The sequence below is a fragment of the Grammomys surdaster genome, unplaced genomic scaffold, assembly GCF_004785775.1.
Source record: "Grammomys surdaster isolate TR1022 unplaced genomic scaffold, NIH_TR_1.0 269, whole genome shotgun sequence".
Classification (NCBI taxonomy): domain Eukaryota; kingdom Metazoa; phylum Chordata; class Mammalia; order Rodentia; family Muridae; genus Grammomys; species Grammomys surdaster.
The window spans coordinates 2,801,344-2,826,044 of record NW_021604710.1 but is presented as its reverse complement, the minus strand read 5'-3'; the positions used below and the strand labels follow the sequence as shown (position 1 = coordinate 2,826,044).

Sequence of the window (24,701 nt, the reverse complement as noted above, 5' to 3'; positions counted from 1 at the left end):
CTCTCTCTTGCTTCTTCTCCACAACACACAGGACATAAGTGGTAAGTGTGTGACAGCAAAGAATAACTATACAAGTTATATCTCTTTTGACAGCAGTCTCCATGGCTCATATGATTGCAACAAACAGTTGATAATATCAAATCCCTCATTAGCTAAGTCACTTAGTGATATTTTCTAATCAATATTTCAAGGCCTATTTATATGACAATAGACAAAATGATCAGAAGATATAATAAGTTACTCTCTTGGAGTTTTTATTGGCAATAATAACATAAAAGCATATTGTATTTATACAGTAGAGGACTGCCAGGTTTGGCCTCAGTGAGAAAAGACTTATCTTACCCTTGAAAGACATGAGGCCCCAGGGAATGGGGAAGTCTGGTGGCATGAGGTGGGGGGACATCCTTTTGGAGATGGGAGAGAGGGAGGAGGAATGGGATGAGGAAAAGTCAGAGGGCAGATTGGGTGGAATATAATGACTGGACGTTAAAAAAAGGGTTAAAGAATAAAAAATATATTATATTGAATGGAATTATCTAGGTGCTATGTATAAAGACAGCTTTAGGGTTGGAGACATGACTCTATCAACAGAGTACCAGCCAGGCTATCAAGGCCCTGAATTCTGCATCATAGCACTCACACAAATGCCTACATGTCAGTGTGGACTGACTTATAAACCCAGGTTGCTAGAAGGAAGAGACAAAAATATCCTTGGGTCCCTCTTCTCAAACAGCTTACCTGATTTGGGAGAGACCCCAGTTAAAAAATATGGGGGAAGGAATAATAGAAGATGCCAGATATTTACAATGGGGCTTCATATGCACCCAGGTAAGTGCACACAAGCACACACACACACACACACACACACACACACACACACACAAAAGCATGTACTCTCACCAATATAGTTTGGCAATAAGACTGGAGATACCATATATAGTCAGCCAGGCCAACAAGACTTCCAAAAATGAGTGGAGAAAGACTATATTTATAAGACAGGAAGGAAATAAATGTTAGCATTTTCAACATCATGTTTAATGGAGTTTAAATATCAACCTAGAGTAAAGGAAGAGATCATTAAAATACTGCTTTTAATGTTCTGTGCCAGCAAGACACAAAGGGGCTTATTGTCATTCATTGCTCTTCAGTGCCCAGGTAGCAGAAAAAAATCAAGTTCTTCAACTTTTCCCCATCTACCTCCACATGCTCACTGCGACCCACATGCGTTTGTATCACCTACACTAACAAACAAAGCAACATTTTGGTGTTTAACAAAGCTTTATATTTGAGAAAGAAGTGGATCAAAGACCCACCTCAAAGAGTAAAAGGGATTGATATTTGGGGAGAAATGTCCATATTTGGGGGAAAGAGTATTACATAATTACGTACAAATTTTTTTTTCTTTTTTAGAATTTTGGTCCAGAAATCAATCCAGTATTAGTAAAGGAAAAAACAAGGGGGAAAATGTGTTTTTAAGATGCCCCATCATTTCCTTGTAAAAAGTCAATATTATCTGGTACTCACAATAACCCTCCATATTTTATATTACTTACCACAATACTCCTTTTATATAGCTGAATGTTCAAATCAGAGATATTAGGAGTTCGCAGGGCATAGAAGGAACATGGAACACTGAGACTATGGATCATCACCACATAACTCATCCTAGATCTCCACACATTACAAAAAGTAAGGAAGGAAAACCTAGCAGAGGACATATAAGTTTCATTGGAAGTGTAATGAAACCAAGAACTGCATGGGAACCCAATTGCATCCCTCAAAAAGGAACACAGACACTATCGCTTCGAGTTCAGCCTCCTGCAATGGATGATGACTGGCGTCACACTAATGGCTGCAGGGGCTTTGACAGCTTTCAACCTTCACTCTGCCTGTACAGCCCAATGCCTTCCACACAACAGGCCTTTGGTAAACAGTCATTAACTATCAGGTATGTTAGCTCTTGTCACTGCGACATCAGAATGTCAGGTAAAAATTTACAGTGACAAGACTCCCAGAGAAAGCACCACCCTAGCTGATCTTGAGAGTAATTTCGAGGCACTACATTCAATACATGCTCTGAGAGTCCTCCAATTAGTATAAATCCTTCAGGTACGGTGCCCATTTCCAAGTACAAAGTGGCTGTGGCTAAGTGGCGATATAAGTGGTGATAGATATTCATTCCAGCCTATCTTTTATTCATGCTCACTTTAGTCACATTTACCATTTGAGGAGTCTATTACTTCAAAATGTCTCCCAAGAGGAAGAAAAGCCTACTAAATAAATCAGTATCAGTATATATACACATATATGTGTGATATATACATATATATATATATATATATATATATATATATATATATATGAAAGAGTATTACATAATTATATACAAACTATTTTTTCTCTTTTAGAATTTTGGTCCAGAAATCAATCTAGTATTAGTAGAGGAAAAAAACAAGGGGGAAAATGTGTTTTTAAGATGCCCCATCATTTCCTCATAAAAAGTAGATATTATCTGGTACCCACAATAACCCTCATAGATAGGAGACTGTAGGTGGCTTAAGAAAAAAATCATTCCCTGAAAAGACTCAAATGCATTCTAGTCCCAAGCTTCAAGTTCACGGTATTTCAACAGTCACTGTTTAGAAGTCTAAGAGAGGACCAAACTTTTTCACTGCCTGCCGTCTTCCAGGCCCGATGACCTTTATAAATGACAGCAAATCTCAGTTGAATGAAAGATGAAGGGAAAGAGGAAAACATTAAGATGTTTTGTCCTATTTTTTTGTGACTTGTTGAAAATAATCATGGGGCCTATTTGTCACACTGGAGCTTTGCCTCTTTTTCCCATCGCAGTTGACAAGCTCAATGAAAAAAGTGTAAGGGAAGATGAATTGGCAGCAGCGTCATTGCCGCTCTGTCTCCTGGTCTTTCTAATTTTTCTTCAGATGAAATATATATACAATACCAAGCCAGTTAAGTGGAAGAAACATCTACAGGGAAAAGCAGAGTAACCAAGTCCTGTCTCTAGTCTAGAAACAGCTATTAAAAAATATCTGTCTCTTTCACTTTCAATAGCCCAGGCATACTGGTAGTCTTTATGTCGGCGAGATGAAAATGTGTTTTCCTTTGGAAAAAAAGAAATGACAAATAGTTCGAGAAGGAGGAAACTAAAGGACAATGAAAGAAGGGACAGACAAGTGAGGCTAAATAAATACTGGCAGCAATAAACTAAGACAAAGACTCCATACTACAGGACACTCTCGGGAAATTCCTTATGCTCAAAAACAACAGTAGAGAATGGAAATATACTTATAGATTAATTTAAAGTGTTAATCCCCTTGGAGATGTACTCCTTTAGTGAGATAATGTACTTTTTCTGCCCAGAACTCCTGCACACTGTGCAGCCCCACCAGATCTGCCATGATATTGTGTTAGATCTGCCCACCTATCAAAGCCCGAACTCAGAAAGGCATAACTCTTCATTTTTCTCCTCTTTTGTCATAGTCTGTTTCCTTCTTCAGATGCTGGCCAAAGCCCAAGCCGCCTTTCTTTTTTATTCAAAGCTACTTCACTCTTGCTCTAAATATTCAATGTTGAGTTTTCACTTCATTATTTTAGACTAATATTTATTAGACTAATATTAACTAATATTTAGACTAATAGTTCATTTTTCATCAGTCTTATGTTAACTATGTTGTGTTATTCATGACAAGTTAAATTCTTACTTCATGTCTTGAGGAGGAAAGGTTTCCCAAAACTGTAGTTAAATCATCTAGTAAGTTTTACTTTGTCTTTATTAACACTTCATACCATTTTTATTATTATCTCCTAGAGTTGTTAGACCCTGTATTTTATGATTTTTAACTTAGTAGTCACTTACTAACTTTAAAATAGTCTACCCAATATTCCTAACTAGCTTTTGTGTGGCAGTTAATTGCTTTTTATATTGTTACTGCTGTATTGTATTATACTAGTTTTTAAATAAACTAGGAAACTATCTTCCTTGATTCCTTTTTCCCTGAGGAAGAGCTGACTTAATCTGTTCTGATCAAATGTGTTACAACATTGTTGTGTTGTGGTTTTATAATATTGGAATTAAAGGATAAAATGAAGATTCCATGTATTTAAGATATCTGCCCTGAATCAGACATAAATGAGGAAAATTGGCCCCAGGAAGGCCTAGCTTATCCCAGCCAATGAAAGCAGTACAATTATAGAATCTATCCTAGACATACTCATATTAGAAGAAGAAGGATTTCTCTGGCAACTTTCCCACCCACTCCACCAAGATTTTATCTCTGTGTGCATCCAGTATATAAAGTCATGCAATAGCCATTCAGTAGAAATGACAATAAAAGTTTGGTGAACAAAAAGCTAAGAGCTATTAATAGTTCAAAACTTTTGGTGAACAAGAACACCATAACTATTTATAGAAATCTTAACTTTTCTTTAGCTTTTGCTTACTTACTTGCCTCTTATATCTTGCTCAGCCTACTTTCTTATAGCATCCAGGACCACCAGCCTAGGGATGGCACCATCTACAATGGATAAGCCATTCCACACTTCCCAAAAAATGCACTACAGATTGACCTTAAGGGCACTTTTGTGAAGACATTTCTCAATTGAGAGTCTTGCTTCCAATATGACTCTAGCTTGTGTCAAGATGATGTAAGTTTATGAAATTTTATACTATCATAGCTAAAAGTAGACACAATTGGCTACCATTGGCAATAAATAGCCTTACTCCTAAATGTGGCAAGTATCTTTACAAAATTACTGCATATTAAGACAGAAAATTAAAGAGAATGAGCCATTGGAAATTAATAAGTTAACAGCAGCTAAAATTATTAATTGATGTTTTAATATGGGAATATTAAATGGTGGGAAAGGATCATCATTTGCATTAGTTCCTTTTTCTTTACTGGGACAAATGTAACTTAAGGAAGGGAGGACATCTTTTGCTCACATTTAAGGATAAAACCCATAACATTGAGGAAGATGTAATGAGAGAAGTCTAATGTAATGAAGATGTAATGAGGAAGATGTAATGAGAGAAGTCTAATACAGCAGGCCACATTGTGATCACGATGCAGAGAGAGATATGCTGCTGGTACTCAGCTCAATTTTTCTTTATATTTCACTCCAGAACTATAGCTCATGGAAGGGTATCACTCATATTCATTGTAGTGCTTTCTTCTTCAATTACATCTCCCTGAAATTACTCTCATAGAGAGGTCGACAGGTGTGTCTTATAGGTGATCAGACATCCTAAATCGATCACAAGAGTACTAATCACAGTCAGGAAAGTTTGTCTAATACCAAGCCCACACACTTATCAGTTCAAGAACCTAATCAAGAAAGAGGAAAAAGGCAAACAACTCAGACAACAATCAAGTAGAAAAGGGCACCTGCAAAATATACTGCATGATTTAAATGGGAAACTGGTTTTGTATAATTTTAGAGAGCCATTATTAATGATTCAGGCATTTAGAATGACACAAACTCATTTCATGAAAAAAAAATTTTGAACCACCCATGAAAATAAGATTCACACAAATACACACACACACCTGCATGCATGGATACACACACACACACACACACACACACACACACATATATATATATGTGATATATATGTGTGTGTGTATGTATATATGCATATATGTATACATATATATGCATATCTACATAGATACATACCTATGTGCATATAGTAGAGAGGGACTAGGTGACAGTACAGGCAAAGTTAACAACTGTTGAAACTAGGTGATAATACGTAAGAGTTTGCCATAGAGTTATATCTACTGTCATGTACATTTTACATTTTTTTCTCAGTATAAATTAAAATAAAAGGTGTCACAGTTGCAGAAAACAGTAACATGCTAAATATTATGGAGAAAGAACGTAGGAGTAAAAAGTCTATAAAAAGAAAACAGGACTGAAAAGAGAATATAATCTGGCAGATTCCTAGAGATTTCATAACTCAGTCCTTATAAAATGATAATTAGTCACCTCTTTCGTAAAGTGACTTTTAAAAAATTAGTGATAAAAAATAAGATAAATTACAATTTACTTCAAAACACAAAAATTTCAGTCAGCTATGTCTCTAAGCAAAATTCAAAAAGTATTACCAATTAAGGTTAAAGCAAACCTCTATTGTGGAATAATAGTGGTCAATAAAAATATTGTATATATTCTACTTTATATTAAAATTGCTTAATTAAACTTTGCTAAGGAAAAAGAAACATCCTTTCTTAATCTGACACTTCAGTGCCTCCTTTTTTCTGTGTTGAAAGCCTAACAAAGAGTAAATGTCTTCAAATGGTCTCCATACAAGACTGCAAGGTCTTTAACATTTTCAACACCCCTTTGCATAATAAAGTCATCCCCTAGACCAGTGTATTAGATTGTTCAAGGCACCTTAACAAAGTACCACAGTCTAGGTATGTGAAATAAGAGAAAATATTTCTTCATTATTATGGTGATTGGAAGTGTTCAATCAGATCTAGCCTACTTTGAGACCTCTCTCCTGGCTTGAAGATGAACCTATTAGATTCACAGCCCATTCTGATGAACCCACTTAACATTAACTACTTAGTGCATGATTCATTACCAAAGAGAGTCACAGTTTGAGATGCTCTGGGTTGAGATGCATGTGACCTATGGGCAGAAACAATTCAGTTCACAGTAATAATGGAGTCTTCATGTTTCATTTACTCTCTTTACCATGCTGTCATCCCCAACCTTATAAATATGAAAAACTGACAAAGCACTCATTCTCTTATTGGAGTTTTGAAAAATCTTCTAATTCTGGACCCAAAGCAACAACAACAATAATAACAACAACAACACTTCAAAACCTATAAAAATCATGGAAACTTTTCATATATTGAGATAGAACCCTTTCTTGAGAAATTTTATATTCAACATTGTCTTTCTGACATGAATCATAGTAGTTTTTGCCCAGCTGTACATTGAGGAACATGGTATAAAAAATTAGTGCAAAGGCATTTAAAGCTACAACACTAGTGGTTTCCTCTAAAGGAAATATTGAAGTCATATAATCTGCAGATTGTAACAAATGAGCATATGTGCAGTTCAGCATTTACTGACTGCCTGTCGTGTTCTGAGCACTGAACAGGGAGCGAGTGATACAGTTCAGGCACATTTTCTTCTTCACTGAGCTGAAAATCTAATGAAGACACAAGTCACTGAATGCTATGTAATGACTGCTGCATGGTGTGGAAAGTCAATTAGTCTGCTTTTGCATGATGATGGGGCATGTCAATCAGGCAAGAGATGGCAAAGGGAATGCCATCAAAGAAGGCTGTTTGAAATCATAAAAGCTTACAAGTAAAAAAAAAAATGGTAACATGACGCTTAGGATTATAAATAACTCAGTATGGCTGACAGAAACATGCATCTGTAGGATGACAATGGTTGAAATTAAATAAATAAGCAGGAATAGATCTGATGCTAAGTAGATGGTAAATTTTTCATCAGAATTGCTATATCCCTAATCGATTAGAAGAAAGGGGTTAGAACTGATTCGTAGTTTAGAAGCATGTAAATAGAACAGGATAGTACATCTTGAGAATTAAAAGGATCAGGATGTCTGTCATTTGCAGAGACATTGCTAAGCTTAGAGTGCTAGGTACAAATGATCAGTGTCTCAAAATATAACGATTCCAGCAAAGAGCTCCATGTTGGTTTGAGAAGTTTGTCATCAGTGACACCAAGATAGGGGCCTAATTATAGTTAGATGTGGAAAATACTACAAAAAGCAACTTGATACACCAGCCTAGATTAGAGGTCCAAATGTACAACTGTGTGGAATTTATTCTTCTTGCAAAGATTTTAACTTTCTGCTATGTCATCTGCTGCTATACTATACATAGTAATGTGTCTCTGATACAGTAGACCTAGATGTTTGCTTTTCTTCCAAAATATTATATGTCATCTGTACAGTTCAGATTCATAGTTGTTTTCACATTTGTATGTAATTTATTTGACTACTACATGCACAGCTATTGTGTAAGGTATGCATGTTAATTCAGTATGGAGACACAGATTAGGTCTGTTTCATCAGCTGCCTCTGCAGTTTCCTGTTCTAGAACCCTTTGTAACTGCATGTCCTAAGATATGTGATCTCATACAATCCAGTGGATTCGAAAAAGTATAGATAAGAGTAATTTCCACCCTAACATAAGGGGAATATTCTGCAAAGAAAGTCATGGTTTATTTTTCAGAAGAGCATGACAACAGTAGACTGAAGTAATAGATACAAATTTGAGACCCCATGGTTCCATGGACAATGCACACTACAGTTCCTGTCTGCAAAGTGCTGATTTATTTCAGACTCAATCCTGTGAGTTCTCAGACAATAGTAAAGGATATCAATGTTCCAAGCCCAACTTTGTGTGGTCCATTTGCCTTCTCCATGATCACTTTGCTTAACTCTCTGAATTTATACTTTGTTCAATGTAGGTACTACTTATAATACCAAGAATCTTATTATTTACAGAAAGTAACCTTGGGCATTTGAGTAGTTTCAATGGTTTAAATCTATTTATTTTGAGTTGTCTAATATACTATTATTAGAATATATATGATAAATATATAAATCATAAAAAAGAGCTGAGTACAACTCTTTCAAAATATCAAAGTATTGGGACAAGAAGTTATAAAAGTTAAATATAAAGAGGTGTAAGATTTTGAAGAAAGTAAAGCAAAAAAAAATTGTAATAGAGGAGCAGGGGGAGTTGGACTAAGCATGGCAGACTACCTAGAGCAAATGCAGCAGCAACAATAAATAATGCAAAGCCAGAAAAAAATAATTAATATCATGTGCATGTGAAAGCATTAGTAATCTTGGTAATAGCACTTCTAAGACCAGAGGAGACTGGAGTCACATCAGCACTATATGAACAGGGAGTGGTGATGAACAGCCAGCAAAAGATGCTCTCAAGGTTTTTTATGGGGATAAAAGGAAAGAGAGGACCAAGTAGCCCAGAGTGAGCATTTTATATCCTGTTGTATACTGAGAATGTACTCAGGAATAAGCAGCTTCTTTGCAAGGGAACCACTATGGACGACAAAGTAACTAAGACCACATGAGACATGCATTAGCAAAATTTTGTTAAATATCAGTAAATTGAAGTCATTTAAAAATAACTCATACATGAAGATAATGTACTATAATGTCCAATAGTATCAACATACAACCTTACATCTCTCCACAAGTTTGTCTCTATGAGATGAGGAGAGTAATGTGGAGATGTATATCTTGCTTACCACCTTTTAAATTTTAGTATTGTAGTTTTTGTTCTGTTGCTGTCATAAAACACCCTGACCAAAAGCAAGTTTGGGAAAGAAAGAATGCATTTCTGCTGACAAGTCACAGTCCATCATTGCGGGAACTCAAGATAGTAGCCTTTCCAGGAGCTGAAAGACAAACCATGGAAAAAAATCTTTTTGCTAGATTGCTTACAGGTAATCTTGTATTGGGCTACCTTCGTAAAGATAGGACCATCTGCCCAGGGAATGATGCCTCTCACAGTGGCTCTTCTATGTCAAGTGGCAACAAAGGAGGTTCTACAGAGACATGCTCACAGGCTAATCTGAGAAATTCCTCAATTAAAAATAACAAGTATAGATAACTAAGAAAACTACCTTCAGTGTTATTCTCAGTACCTGCATTAAAAGGATCTTTGTGAAGACAATAGTTTCAGGAACAGAGTAAGTTATGTCTACCATCCTCAGTCATTTTTAGCTGGGTAGAGAGAAAAAAATATTTTAATCGATAATGTTTCAATTACACTTTTATGTCTGTAACATGATGCTTGACCCAATCTCAGTGGAAAATACTTAGGAAAGAATTCCACACTGTCAAAAGCCATGAATACTGAGCTGGCCTGAGTTGACCATACAATAGATGGCATAAGATGCTTTAGTGATAGATTCTGAAAAGACAAACAAACATACAAAAAGGATTATCCTTCTCATCTTATTTGTAGATAACAGAGAGAACAGACAACAGACAAATCATATTTTTTAAATAACTTCAAGAGTTAAAAATTAAGTATTCTTGAATTTCACTTCTAGATATAAGATAACCTAAAATCCACTGTATTAATGTTTAACCAAAAAAAAAAAAAAAGAAATTAACAAAGTAAAAAAGGAATGTCTGAAAAACACAAAGAAAGATCATTGTAACTCAGATAAAAGACTAAAAAAATAGAACAAGTTGAAAAAGAGAAAGAGAATTTACGTAAGAACAAAATTTGGGGTATGGTGGCAGATGCCTGGAGTCCCAACAATCTGGGTGGCTGCTGCAGGAGTTTTATGACTTCATGGCCAGTCTGGGTGACACACTGAGACTGAGTTACCAAAAGAGGGTAAGAGGTAGGAAAGAGAAAAAGAAGTGAAGAGGTCAGCTCAGGAACTTTGGAAAGGTCGTAGGACACGTGTGTCCTGTGTCTCCCCCCACCCCCACCACTGCTCCAGAAGGGAGAGGCTAATTAACATTCCTCAGACCACTGGTGGTGGGGGAAATCCGACCTGTGGGTGGGAACACATTCCATAGGACGGACTATTGGAAACCCAAAGACAAGAGAAGTCCTTGCCACTTCATTCCTTAAAGACCAATCCGTTTAAAAGTCACTCTGTTCTGCTAATCATATTGTGCCTAGTTGTTTCTCTATTCTACCCGGTAGAAACTCTACAAAGATCCGCCAAATGAGCTGCCTGGGGTCGCCTTTCCTTTTAGATGCAGGATATCCCAGCATGCTGGGACAATAAAATTCCTCTTGCTTTTATGCATAGTTTCTTGGCTCCTCTTGGTTTACTCAGGGGGTCCGTGGTAAGCTAAGGCTCAGCTCGGTATAGTTTTACAGAAGCAGAAAGTCTAGGAAGGATTTCACATTTCGCTTCGACCAGTGATGATGAAAGGTCATGTGTCAGTTCAAAAGAATAAATGAGCTTTCCCAACAGAAAGTGATGCAAATTCCAATGCATGTTTTCATAAATTGTCCTTCTCTTAATAAAGCTTGGAGGCATGTTCACATTCTACATACAGAAAAATATTTATAATGGTCCTAGAAGTAAGTCATATTTTAGCTAACATGCATATACTGGGCTGAAGATAATGGAAAATAATGGCATGTAAAGAAAGCCTCTCACCATCACAGTGAGGTATCTAAGGAGCTTAATGCCATAGACAAAGGAGCTTTATTTGACTAACAGTAAGAGAGGGAAGTAAGTGCAAATAACAGCTCAGACTGGAAACCATCAGAAACATCTAGGAAACTGCAAGAAAAATGATCATGCTGGATCCTTTTGTGAGCACACTTAAGGAGAACACCACACTCCTGTGAGAAATATCCTGTTCTCTCACAGGGGCAAGACCTCAATGATATAAGTGACTTCCATAAGGCATCATTTTTCCCCAAAGCTCCAGAGCATCTCTAACACTACATCACAAGGCCTAACTCATGCAAATATAGGCTGCATTAAATGATGCCACAACAACCGCAGACGGATAAAAGAAATCTGGAATCTGCAAGCATGTATTGGGGAATTTGTTTGCAAATCATTTGGATATATAGTCCTTTGAACTATACCAGCAAATCATTGCTTTCAGAGGTAGAAAACATTCTTAACTACATGCTTCTTCATCCACAGAAACTCTGAATTTGATAGACTAAGTTGATATAATTGGGTACAAATAGTACTGCTTGGTGATAAGTAAATTTATGAAAAGAATCTCTTAGCTTACTGTGATCACTACAATAAAATCTAACACATTTAGGTCATTATTTTCATTAGAAAGATTGAAATGACTTTTAAAAGTTGTACGGGGTAATAGAAAAGTCAGTGGAAAATATGGAATTTTAGGCATATTTAGTTAGAATGTAAAATTGCATAAGTATTTTTAAAAATAGGAATGTTTTTTAACTGAAGTGGGTAACATAGTTTAACTGTATATGTCCTTTGACCTCCAGTTATACTTCTAGAAAACCATACTGAAAAATAGAAATCAAATGTACAAAGACTGACATTCAAAGAGGTTTACTGCTTATAATTTGGCAGTTATGAGATATCAATAAATATCTACTGGTATGCTAAGTATAGGTTATTTAAATCTAATTTATCTATGAAATATTTTAAATAGAACATAAACAATGTACACAAATTCACATTCAATCCAGGGATAAACGAAAATTAAAGTGTGTGTTAAAGATTTATATTTACATATTAATATATGGAATTAATTAAATATTAGCTATAAGTAAAGTAGTTAAACTCTGTATTGGCAGTGACCTGAGAATCAATAAAGACAAACTGCACTTTCTATACCACTGACTCCTGAAATTTTTTATAGCAAGTATATGTTAATTTAAGCAAAATAATGAGAATAATTTTCACATTGCTTGGAAAAAAAATATTTATTGTAAAACATAAATTTAAACCATTGAAGAATGATAATGATCAAGTGTGTGTGAGCTATGTGTTTGTGTGTGTGTGTGTGTATGTGTGTGTGTGTGTATCACATAAACACCACAGTAAGAAAGAGAAATACATAGACGCTGAAGGCTCTGCTGTAATTAAAGCAGGGTATGAACAACACTGATAAATGTTGGAAACAAAATGAATTCATTCCTTGTTTGAGTTGTAACATTTATCTCTTTTCATTTAGCCTCTACCGGGACTGTTAGAATGATAAGCTGTTGTTTTTTATTTGCAGCAAGCTTCACCTCATAGGCACTTAACAAAAGTCTAAAAAATTAATAGATCATTTTTAGTTTTGAGTTTAAGAAAGGTCACATTTTGAGCCATGTCTTAAAACTGGACTGAGAATATATAAACTTAAGTTGAGATGAAGATTTTAGACTCAACATTAAATTTTGGGTGAGTTGATTGATGCTGGAGTCATAAGAATCCCAGCCCTGTAGCAAAGTCTGAGGATAGTGAGAGAATAGAAGAATAAATATGGGTATATTTAAAAAGAAGAGGAGGAGGAGAAGAAGGAGGGTGTCAATCAATTCTATTTATATTAAAAGGAAGACATGGTAGGTTAACAGCTAAATAAAACATTTAAAAAGAAAATTATTTAATTTAATCAATTAATGTATCATACAATAAAAACTTGGAGCATGAACACCATGTTTTGTAAGAAGATCACTGTTATAATTTAAAAGTTTCTCTAAGATTTGAATAACTTTTAAAAAGTAGGATATTACACCAGAACAACCATTCTCTCTTCATGGAAAACTTTTATGTTTATGAATAATTTTTCATTGCATATCCAATTTCTTCTTGTACCACTTTTTCTAATATGTAAATTGAAGGGACTATTTTTCCCACTTCAATTAATGTTGAGTGCATGATCTTAATGATGTTTATTATATTCTTTATTTATCTCTTGAAATTCCGTGAAATGTAGCAGCATAGTTTTTATTTTTCCTGATGTTCATATCTGAAATAAGATGTTAAGCGATTAATTTTGTATGAATCAATCATTGTAGTTAATCACTTCATAGAATAATTTTTTGTGGTTTTTGTTTTTGTTTTTTCTGTTTTGTTTTTCTGTGTTTGTTTTTAGTTTTGTTTTTTGTTTTGTTTTTGCAGTATGTGGAATACAATCCATGATCACTTTTTTTATTACTTTTTTATCACTATTTAATTCACTGAGCAAACTAATAAAGAAAGATGCTGGACATCATGAGCAAAAGAAAGTAAAAGAAGTATACAACACATCATCATGTTTTATGTAACAGAGATAACTTATGTAAGAATAAGGAAACTAAATTCTGGCAAACCAAAACCTTCTTAAAATTAAAATCTCCTCAGAAGCATTAATTAATTAGTCAACACTTGTTTAGTCTTTTACCAGATTCTTTTGAATCTTGATTCTAAGTATCTTTCTAACAGCCACATATACACTTATTTAATAGTGCCAGGCAAGTGCCAGGCAAATTATAGAGTTTGACATTATGTGGTCAAAGAACACACCATCAGACTCTCCACAAAAATGAAAACTCATTCAGATTATGCTCTTAATTATCAGCATTGACTCAGAAATAGCTGAGTGACTTCTCTCCATGTGCATGTGTGTCTTTTATAAGTTGTCTTCATAATCAGGCACTCATAGGCCAATGCAGAAGCAACCTCACAAACATGTCCTGTATATGAGATTTAAAAGAAAGGAAATTAGTTCTACAACGTAGCTATACACGCATCACAGAAAAAAGAAAAACACTAATAGATATTTGGTTGTTGTTGTTGCTGCTGCTGCTGCTGTTGTTTCAACAAATGTTGATACTATCGCCAGAATTTATAAGGCTTTTTAATTTCAATTCTTGTTTTAGTATGCCTTAAGAAATGCCACAAAAATTAGAAATTATTTTACAGATGGGTAGTAACATTTCTTTCTAAGAAACCTGGCCTGTTTCAGATGCTACCCAGTCAGTGTATAATTGTCTTATATTTGACGTCTGGCCATGAGGAAACCCCTAAATTCTGTTCTGACTCCCTCCTCTGTGCACTGTTTATCTTGCTGTAACATAGTCAGAATCACTAGGCCAATAGAAACTTGGAAGTGATTCCTGGGCCATGCCACATGGACCTGATAATATTTGTGTAGGTGTTAGCCAAATGGAATAAAATGCATTGAATTATCTAAAATAATTATTAACTTGTGATTCATGTATGTTCTCTGTTCATGTGTCTCTGTGCATATAAGTAGGGTATAAACAAACATATATGTATAAGTCACATATATATGACAACACAGAGACAAGAAGGGACAATGTGTGTTCTCTTCCATAACTTCCTTTCCAAAAGGGTCTCCTCTTGAATGTGGGAATCCCGTGTTCTTGCCTAGGCTGCAATTTAAGCAACCAAGCAATTCTTGTGTATCTGACTCCTCAGCTCTGGGGTTATAGCTGTGTGTAGAACACTAAGTTTCTTATATCAGAGTTTGAATACAAAGTCCAGTCTTTATGGTTGTACATAACAGCTGTCCAGTTAACCACCTCCATCACAGAACTTTAGAAAGGAATAATGAGCAGTGTGTAAAATAAACAAAAATCATCAGAATTAATGAAGAAGATGATATCCAATTTTACTTCTTGACTTACTTTCTAGGTGGTAGTAGATAGAGAAATAGTAGTAAGCATTTAAAATATAAGCATTTAATATATATACCTTATTCTAAAGACCAGCAAGTGCTTGCTAAACCTACTCAAGGTTCTTACAATGCTGCCACTTAACATTTGTCTGGAATTACACCTCACTGTGTTATAAGGCTCCCCATGACTTGCAAAAGTGTAGCTTAATAGTAGACTTAATCTCTTATTTTTAACAAAATTTCAATAATTTGATTTTTCCAGTGAAGACTTCAGAGCCAGATGCTAGGGTAGGCCTGCTAGGTCAAAGAGGTAGAGAAACATCAAGCTGACCTTCCTCTAGAGACAACATCCCAAAAGGAAGTTTTCATTCTCTAAGCTCTCTCAGGAACTCCTCAAACTGAACGTTCCTCCCTTCTACTTCCTGTGGATTTCTCTATCTGTCCTCTTGACTTCCTCTTACCCTCTTTTTTGTTGTTTGTTTGCTTGTAGATTTTTCCTATTTTCAGCCCCTATCAATGGTTGCTCGATCCATCTCTTGACATATGGTTGACAATATTTAATTTTGTTTCTAGTAAACAGAAAGCTCCTGGATTAAAGATGTGAGCTGTGGCTGAGCTATACCACTACAAATAAGTTTTTCCATTGAACAATGCAGTGTCCAGGTTGACAAGTGTGATCAAATATCCTGCAACAATCCCTTGTAGATTTTCTCGTACCATGTAGTTCCATGACAAAGTAGAAACAGAATGATCTACAGAGAATGTCAGTTACCCATCTTGTAGTAAAGCTTCCAATGCAGAAATGATTATAGATGACAAGATAATTCTAGATGCTCATTTACATAAATATTTCCAAAACCCTGATTTCACCAGTTCTCCAAATACATCTGCTATCTGTCCAACCAAACAGCACATGAGTTCATGGATATTCTTTCCTAACAGCATGTCACTTGGACAATATGGGTAAAACATTCTTGGTTTTAAGATTTGCTGACCAGGAAGATGTACTCACCTGCATCGTAAGGTGCCACACTTATTATGATTCTGATGCCATGAAGTGCAGCTTTAAATCTTTTACTGTATTGTATAAAAAGAATTGATTCTACTTTAGTCAATAAGAAGGTACACATAAAACTGAAGAATAAAGAAGAAACATTTTAATATAAGTATTATAACATTCAAACTTAAATCTATGTCTTCCTTTCAACTCTGTTGCACATCTCCACTATATAAGCTTTCTCTATAAAATTAAAAATGATGTCAATTTCAAGCAGTTTGTTTTATATAATACTAATAGAACTTAAATGATTCATATTTTTCCTTGTTTTCCTAATAAATCTGTATTCTTCCACAGAGAATCAGGAGGATATTTGTATATACACAGCTGTGATGCCAATGCACCATTCATTTTTAAGTTATTGAGTAATTATTTCATTATTTACACTCCAATTGTTGCCCCCTCCAGATCACCCCTCTCAGAGTTATTCCCCCATTCTCCCTCCCCTTTGTCTCTGAGAGAGTACACCTCCTGTGTATCCCCCCTCTCTGGGGCACAAAGTCTCTACAAAATTATTCATAGCCTCTCCCACAGAGGTCAGAAAAGGCAGTCTTCTACATACGTGCCTGGGGCCTCAGTTCAGCCCCTGTATGCTCTTGATTAGTGTCTGGGATTAGCTCCCACGGGTCTACATTAGTTGAAACTGTTGGTCTTCCAATGGGGTTGCTATCCCTTTCTGATTCTTCAGTCTTTCCCCCAAGGCTTCCACATGGGTCTGTCTCAGCATATGTCTCAGTCAGTTGCTGGTAGAGCCTCTCAAAGGAAAATCATGTCAGGTTCCTGTCCACAAGCACAACACAGCATCAATAATAGTATCAGGGGTTGGTGTCCACCCATGAGATAGATTGAAAGTTAAGCCTGTCACTGGCCAGCCCTTTGCTTCAGTCTCTGCTCCATTTTTGTATCTGTGTTTCCTTTGAACAGGAACAATCTGGGATCAAAAAATTTGAAAGTGGGTTGGTGTCCCCACCCCCTCCACTGGGGCCTTGCTTTAACTGTTGGAGGTAGTCTCTTCAGGTACCACATCCCCACTGTTGGGCGTTTCAGTTAAAGTCATTCACACTGGGTCCTTGGAGCCTACTCATCCCAGTTCACTGGGACATTTTAGTAATTCCCATCACCCACCCTGGCAGCCCATGTTTGCATTCCTTCTCTAAGCTCTCTGGGCTTCTATCTTCCCTTGCCCCATACTTGATCCTGCCTTCCGCGCTTTCTTCTTCCCTCTGTCTCCTGTAATTTTAATTTTTTCAATGTTTTACTTTTAATGATGGTTCTTGAACAATTTAAGCTCTCCTTCAGTCCATCACCTACCAGAGGTAGTAGAAAAGAAAGGATATGGGGGAAGTGGACCTGTTTAGAAGGATTCTGTGAAGCAACTCCCATTGTTGTTGTCTGGAAATCAGCAGCTCGGTTCACAGGTTATCAATTGCAGCTCAATCCTCTAGCAAATACTTCACAAATACATCAGCAGTCCAGTTTGGTAGAGTCGGGTTAGCAATAGCAGTCACACCACCTAGCAAAAATAGCCAGGCCTCAGCCTCAGCACAAATCAGGAAAAGGGACCAGGAGGGAAGTCAGGAGAATTCTTGACTGTGCCTCTCTCAGTGAATCAAAGATCAGTGAAGATGCAAGACCCACAGGCAGGCCTTACACAGCTAGCTTTAAAGTCGAGCCTAGCTCAGCCTCTGTCACTGTTCATTGAGTCCTATTTATACCCTCCAAACATCATGTGTCCTCCATGGGTCTTGCCTCAGCACATGCACCTGTCTCAGCTGACATCACTCTACCAATCAGCCCAAGTCTGCAGAAGTGGCAAGAAACTGCAGCATACCAGCAGAAGATTTTTGGTCTATTTCTCTCTCTGTGGAGTCCTGACAAATGCAGCTCAACTATGCAATGCAAGGTGGACCAATACATGCATGTTGTTAGCAAAGAATACTTCATCATGTGTCCTTTCATGTGCTTGGTTTGTCAGAACATCCTTTCACCTCTGTCTGCTTCAGTCAAATGTTCCTTCACAAGTTGGCCTCACCTTTCATCGGTATCCATTTCAACTAAACATTGCTACATGTTTTTGCCCCAGCAAAATACCAGCCAACAGACTTTCCGAAGAACACTTAAGTTTCCACTTCAGCCTCCCTTGATTATTTTGTTCCCCCTTCTAAGTGGGATTTAAGTATCCTCACTTGGGCCTATCAGATATTAGATTGGCGAAGATCTTTTCCCAATCTGTAAATTGCCATTTTGTCCTATTGACAGTGTCCTTTGTTTCACAGAAGGTTTTCAGTTTCCAGAGGTCCCATTTATCAATTGTTGATCTTAGAGCCCGAGTCATTGGTATTCTGTTCAGGAAATTTGTCTATATTCCAAAGCACTTGAAGCTATTCCCCACTTTCTCTTCTATTAACTTCAGTGTATCTGGTTTTATGTTGAGGCCTTTGATCCACTTGGACTTGAACTTTGTGCAAGGGTTATATATATATGAATCAATTTGCATTTTTTCTACATCAAGACTGCCAGTTAGACCAGCATCATTTGTTGAAGATGTTTTCTTAGTCATAGTGTTTGGCCTCCAGTTTCAAGAAGTATAGGTGAGGGAATGAAGCAGAAATACCTAGCTCTCTGGTTTAGAAGATTAATTAGCTTTATGTTAAAGTATTATTTAACATTTCCTTTAACATTTTACCAACCTAAAATCTGTCTCAACTGTGGAATCTCTCATTTCTAAAGTGAGTAGTAGATTTTTACATTATATTTAAGGTGTAGTAACTTTAAATATGTATACTTTGCTTTTTTTTCATTACTGTGATTAAAAATCCATACACAGAGTATACATGCATATAGTCAAACAACACCAAAGTCATCCATCTGACTTCATGAGTCAAAATTAATTTCCCCTCCTTTATTATTATTTTATTTCATTTTAGAATGAGGACATAAGCCCATTGGCATGTGCCTGTAATGCCTATCAATAGGAGCCTGAGAGGGGAGAAGCAAGAATTTGGCAATAGTAAGCACACCACTTCAATGATGGCTTCATGATATTCACAATCTGAATATTGAAATGCATCTGAACCTGGAAAAAATACTTGGTAACTTTTTGGGAGCAGGAAGCCCTAGAACTCTCTTCTCAAAGATTCAAATGAGTTCACATATTCATCTCTGTTTGTTTGTGATAAGACCCCTATGTCCAATCCTGAACTGGCCTTATGTCTTCTCTATTGTGATTATAAGTAGCAGATTTGGTTTAAGAAATACTAACCTCTTTAGCAGCCAGGACATTCTATCCAACATTTAGAAACTGGACCTCCCATTCAACTTTAATTCTGTCCCTTTTCTGGTCAAACCACATGCTGTTCACATCTTTCCATTCTGCTGTTTACTTCCAATTCTTACTATAAACTCACTGAAAAGCAATCATCAAGAACCCACCACAGCACGATCGCTACAAAGTCTTGCTTATTTTTTATTTGTTTTGTTTTGCTAAATTTATTTAGCCTCTTGCTTTTTAATTCTGCTTCATTCAAACTCTATGGGTATGAGTTAAATGTAGACAAATTATTTACCAGACTGTAACATCAGTGAGCTGCCCAACGGTATCCAGTATGGATTTTGTTTCTATGTGTAACTTCATGATCTGTGCCCTCATTGTCCACATCCCTATTTGAGCTCTTCTCAGGTTCCACTAGAGTTGTTGGTCAAGCTTAGCTTCCAACATTGTAGACTATCTCCAGACAGTGCTACTAAACATTTCTTTATTGCTACAAACCAAAGGCTTATGCTTATATGTTCTGCATTAGCAACAATTGCAGTTCTCTGACAACAAGGTTTTCCCTACCTATACTAATCATGTTGTGAGTAAATACTTACCAAGGGCAAGTACGAAATTAAAACTGTGTTTTAGGTCATGGTCACACAGGATTCAGTGCATGGGTTCTCGTTCTCTGTGTGTTTAATCAGAATACCAGAATAGCAGAGCATTCATGGTATAAATTTCAAATGCAGGTACTACTTGATTCACACAGGAGTTAAACTTCATCAAATCCATTTCTCAGGTTGCAAATATCATAAATTGAAATTTCATTTAAAGTACCTATTCTAATGAACGTCATAGCTTAGTCTCACTAACTTGTATAGATCACTTACAGTAGACATTCATTTAACTCAAAGTTTATTGTTTAGTTATGAGTTGAATATCTCATGTAATCCTTCAAGACTATACTGAAGGTGAATTGTGGAAAGATTTTGTAGAGTCTCATCATAAACATGTAGTTAATGTTCATCAAAGAGTACCTTCTATGCATATAACCTTTACAACATAATTAAATGTATAAGCCAAAGTTGAAATATCACACATTAAGGATCATGTATGAGATAATCATGAATAAATTCCATACTTTTTAATTGCTAGCAAGAGTATTACTGTTATAAAATTAACGTAACCTAAAATTAGCTTTTTCCAACATAGTAAAAAATTCCCTCAGGTTCAATTTCTACATGTGTCTCTCATTATACTCCCTACTTCACATAACATTAGCAATAGTCTGACATCTCTTGCCATGTGAGCTTCTCTACCAAGATTGACTAAGTGCTGGTCTCCTACACATATTGGAATAGGATTCTAATTATAGGTCTGGAGATAATGAGGAGTGATGGAAAAGGGACAAGAGGAAAATTAACTTCCTCTTGAAAGATAAACTTCCCTGACAAGATGCCAACGGTGTCTTTTCAAACACGATAAGAAAAGTATTATCAGATACAGTGAGAGCTATGAGAGAGAGTTGAGTCAGATATTTGCAAGATCCTTCTGCACTATCACACTGAGGATCCAAATTATTCCACATATTTTAATTCACCACTTTATCTAAACCACAAAGCCGGAATGTACCGAATTTTAAAATCTACATTTCGCCTCCTGACATCACCAAATTTAGTCCAGTCCTTTATACAGAAAGAGTTTATGAAGTTCCCAAGGACCCCAAAGTCTTTTATACTTTTCAAGGTAGGCAAAAATACCTGTTATTAAGATGTTTAAAGCTTTATGATTTATTCTATAACATTAAATCTGATTTCAAAATAATACAATTAGATTTTAAAAGAGACTTGAACAAGCCATTGCACTGATCTGAATTATAAAGTAAAACATAAAAGTGAAATGAAAGTACATCAAAGTGGCCACTTTAGCAGTAATGGTCGGGATTGGTCCATCTTGGCATTTTCTAAGAAATATAGTAATATAGTTCACAATAGTAATGGGTAAATGGAAAAATAATGACATAATTTTCTCAATAACATTTAGCAACTTATCTCAGTTAAAAAGTTAGAATATTTGAACAGAACCAACATTCAAAAGTTAATATAGGCTACGCACCTGAGAAACTCAGCAAACATGATTAATCACATACTTTTAAATTCATGACCAAGAGTAGTTACTTTTGTCTCAAAGTTCCTATCTACCAGAATACCACAGGAAAAATAAAGTAGATACACACATGAATATGTATAAGAGTCAAACTATAACTAATTACAATAGGCAGGCATTTGCACGTAGAAGAAGTAATGCTATCCAGTTTTAGATCATCATCACCAGTAAGGAGCATTGCCTAGGGAGATTCACTAGTCCTCATTTGTAGATTCATATGGATGAGCTTGAAATTTATTGTGACCTACTTCTCCATGAAGCAGATTTAATATATTAAACTTCCCTTCCCACTTGTGGGTCTCTTCTATTGGCTCTTGTCCTTCATTGTGGATGTGCCTCCTCTCAAGAAAAACATGTTTTTCTTGCAATTTCAGATTTCAGTACCCAGTGAGGCACAATTCCTGCTGATACCCCCTCTGCTCAGGACAGGGAGATAGTTTAAAGACAGCACTCATTCAAGAAGAACAGACAGCTTAATGATGGCCTTAGGTTGAAAATGTTTTTTAAAAGTTAAAACTCAGTAAAGGTGAGTTGTAAAAACAAAATCTCTTTGTGGTTATTGGGATCACAAGCCTGATAAATTAGAATTGTTTTATTTTTATGCCCTAGTGTCAAATATTTTAAATACTGTCATCAGAAATATTCTTAGAATTCTAAAATATTCTAAGAATATCGTATTTCAATAAGATGAAATAATAAATGAGAAATGCATAGAATGTTAATACTTAACATACTTAGCATGAAAACTGATGCATAATACATAATATATAATATATAATACATAAAACATAATAGAAAATATATTTGACCCTATAATTTTTAGACTATAAAGAATAAAATTAATATATTTAACTTGTATATGAGAAATACCACAATGTCTCATTGACAATGTAAGTCAGCGTAAAAGCTCAGGTGTGAAAGCCTTAGATTGAATCTCAAATACCAGACCATACACGATTGCAAGTACCAAGACACCCTCACTACAAACAACAACAACAGCAACAATAACAACAGCCAAAAAAACAGAGTTTCAGGTACATGGGTATGATAGTTCTAGATGAGAAAGACAGAGACAAAAGTTTGAGATATAAAACAGCAAATGTGTTATAAAATTACTGTAAACACAGCAGCAGATCTTTGAGAAAAAGAGAAACTAGAACACAACAAGGTGATCACACAGAGTACCTCACTCACAGGTGGGCACAGTAGATGACATGCATACCATTTGTATAGGTGGAACGACAAAACTGCACAGAAAATGCAGAAGTAGACAGAGGAGCCCTCCTCTACTAAACAATTAACTACCAGTTATCAAACAGCGACATAAAAAACTTACTGAGAACAAAGGCAACATGGGAATTTTTTTTTTTCATTAAGATGTAGTGGGAAAAGAGACAATTGAACATAGGTGAAAGCATATGGCTACTGAGAACTCTAGATGACTCTTGCCACCACCCTAACCATCCATGGAAGATACATGGTAGTAGAAAAGAAACTTTCGTGCAAATTGTCCTTGAATATCTAGATGTTTAGCATGCAAATTGAGTACACAAATGCACAAAGACACATAAACATAAAGACACACGTACACAGATAAGAACACCTGCTTGAGTAAAAGGAAATGGTTCAAATAATTATAACCAAATGTTAATATCAATAATATAGCATGCAACTAACTTCTTCAATTATAAAGACAAGAACTATTCATTCAAGTGGTTACAAATGAAGGACAAAATATAGTAGTAACAAAGTGTATGTATATTAACACACTAAATTATATTAAATTATTGATAAAAATATAAAATAACCTTAAATCAATCATTATTTATGAAAGTGTCAAAGACTCAAAGCCTTTACATCTGTTTGGCAGATAGTAAGAGAGCCAACATTCCCATTATTTCTGGTTGATTCTTATGTTGAAGAGGATTTCAATGTGATATTGGAAGGGATTCTGATTCCTCATAATTTTAAATTTGCTAATCCTCACACAATAATTACATTTGAAAAAAATGTAAAAAAGAAAACAACTGGTATTTGCACATGAAAATATCAATTCAAGGCTATTCACTGTAGTATCATTTGCAATGTTTTAGAAAGGTTTGCTATATAATTGCAAAAATTGAATATAAGATTAATTATGTAAAGCCTAATTTCTATGGAATATTATGCAACAATTATAGGAGAAGAGATAACTATTAATGATTTCATGAAAGATCATTGTGGAAAATAGAATTGATAGGGAAAACAGAGTTGAATATTACATCATTACTCTGTAGACTAGACAAGTGTTTGTTTTGTTATGTTACAGAGTCACACAAAGTACACCATGCTAGGATTAAACTTCTACTTATCTCAGCCTTTAGAGTCTTTGGACTATGTTATGGACTACTTGCCTTCTCTCGGTGTTTCAAAGACATTAAGTACTTAAATATTTCTTTTATAATACTTTACCAAATTAAAAGGACATAGCTAAGCAGAATGCTGATAGATGCTACTATTGATCCAGTTTATGCAATTACGTGTGTTTCAGTTACCAACATTCATCAAAGAGCCTTAATTCCATACATGTTTTAATTGGTCCACTGCTAACATATGAACCATAGGGTATTGATCTTAACATACATTCTAAACTTCAGAAGCTCATAATAAAAGACATAAAGTATTCATCTCTCAGCCATGTACTTCAAGTCTCCAGAAGGCCAATTGTCTTCTTTCTAATTCTTTGTTAAGAATAAACAATGGAGGCCATGGTAGTGACAAGTAGTCAATAATTTAAAAGTGCAGTTAAATAGAATGAGAGATGAGAGTAACCTTTTATTAAAATAGCAAGTGATCATTTTGTATCTTATGTTCCATCCATTCTCTTGAGATTTTAAGTTTCTATTAAGCTTTGATATTGAATCTGTATACTGTTGTTAAGTTATGAGTTAGCTTGCCATTATAGTCACAACATATCTGAGATAATCAACCAACAAGAGAAAATTTACCCTAGCTCCAATTTGGAGGTTTGAGTCATAACAGGCTTGCTCCCTTGCTTTTGAGCCTGTGGTGAAACAACACATTATCAGGGGGGAGGGGAGAGGGGAGAGGGG

General features: G+C 35.6%; 1 long non-coding RNA gene across 1 annotated transcript; it reads right to left on the bottom strand.

The window, feature by feature from the left end:
* Positions 1-16,672: 16,672 nt before the first annotated feature.
* Positions 16,673-24,639, bottom strand: LOC114628522. The gene is made up of 3 exons (XR_003712482.1): positions 24,597-24,639; positions 17,538-17,700; positions 16,673-16,967 (listed from the first exon to the last, which is right to left on the bottom strand). It is a non-coding gene; the product is annotated as an uncharacterized LOC114628522 (long non-coding RNA).
* Between the last annotated feature and the right edge of the window lie 62 nt (positions 24,640-24,701).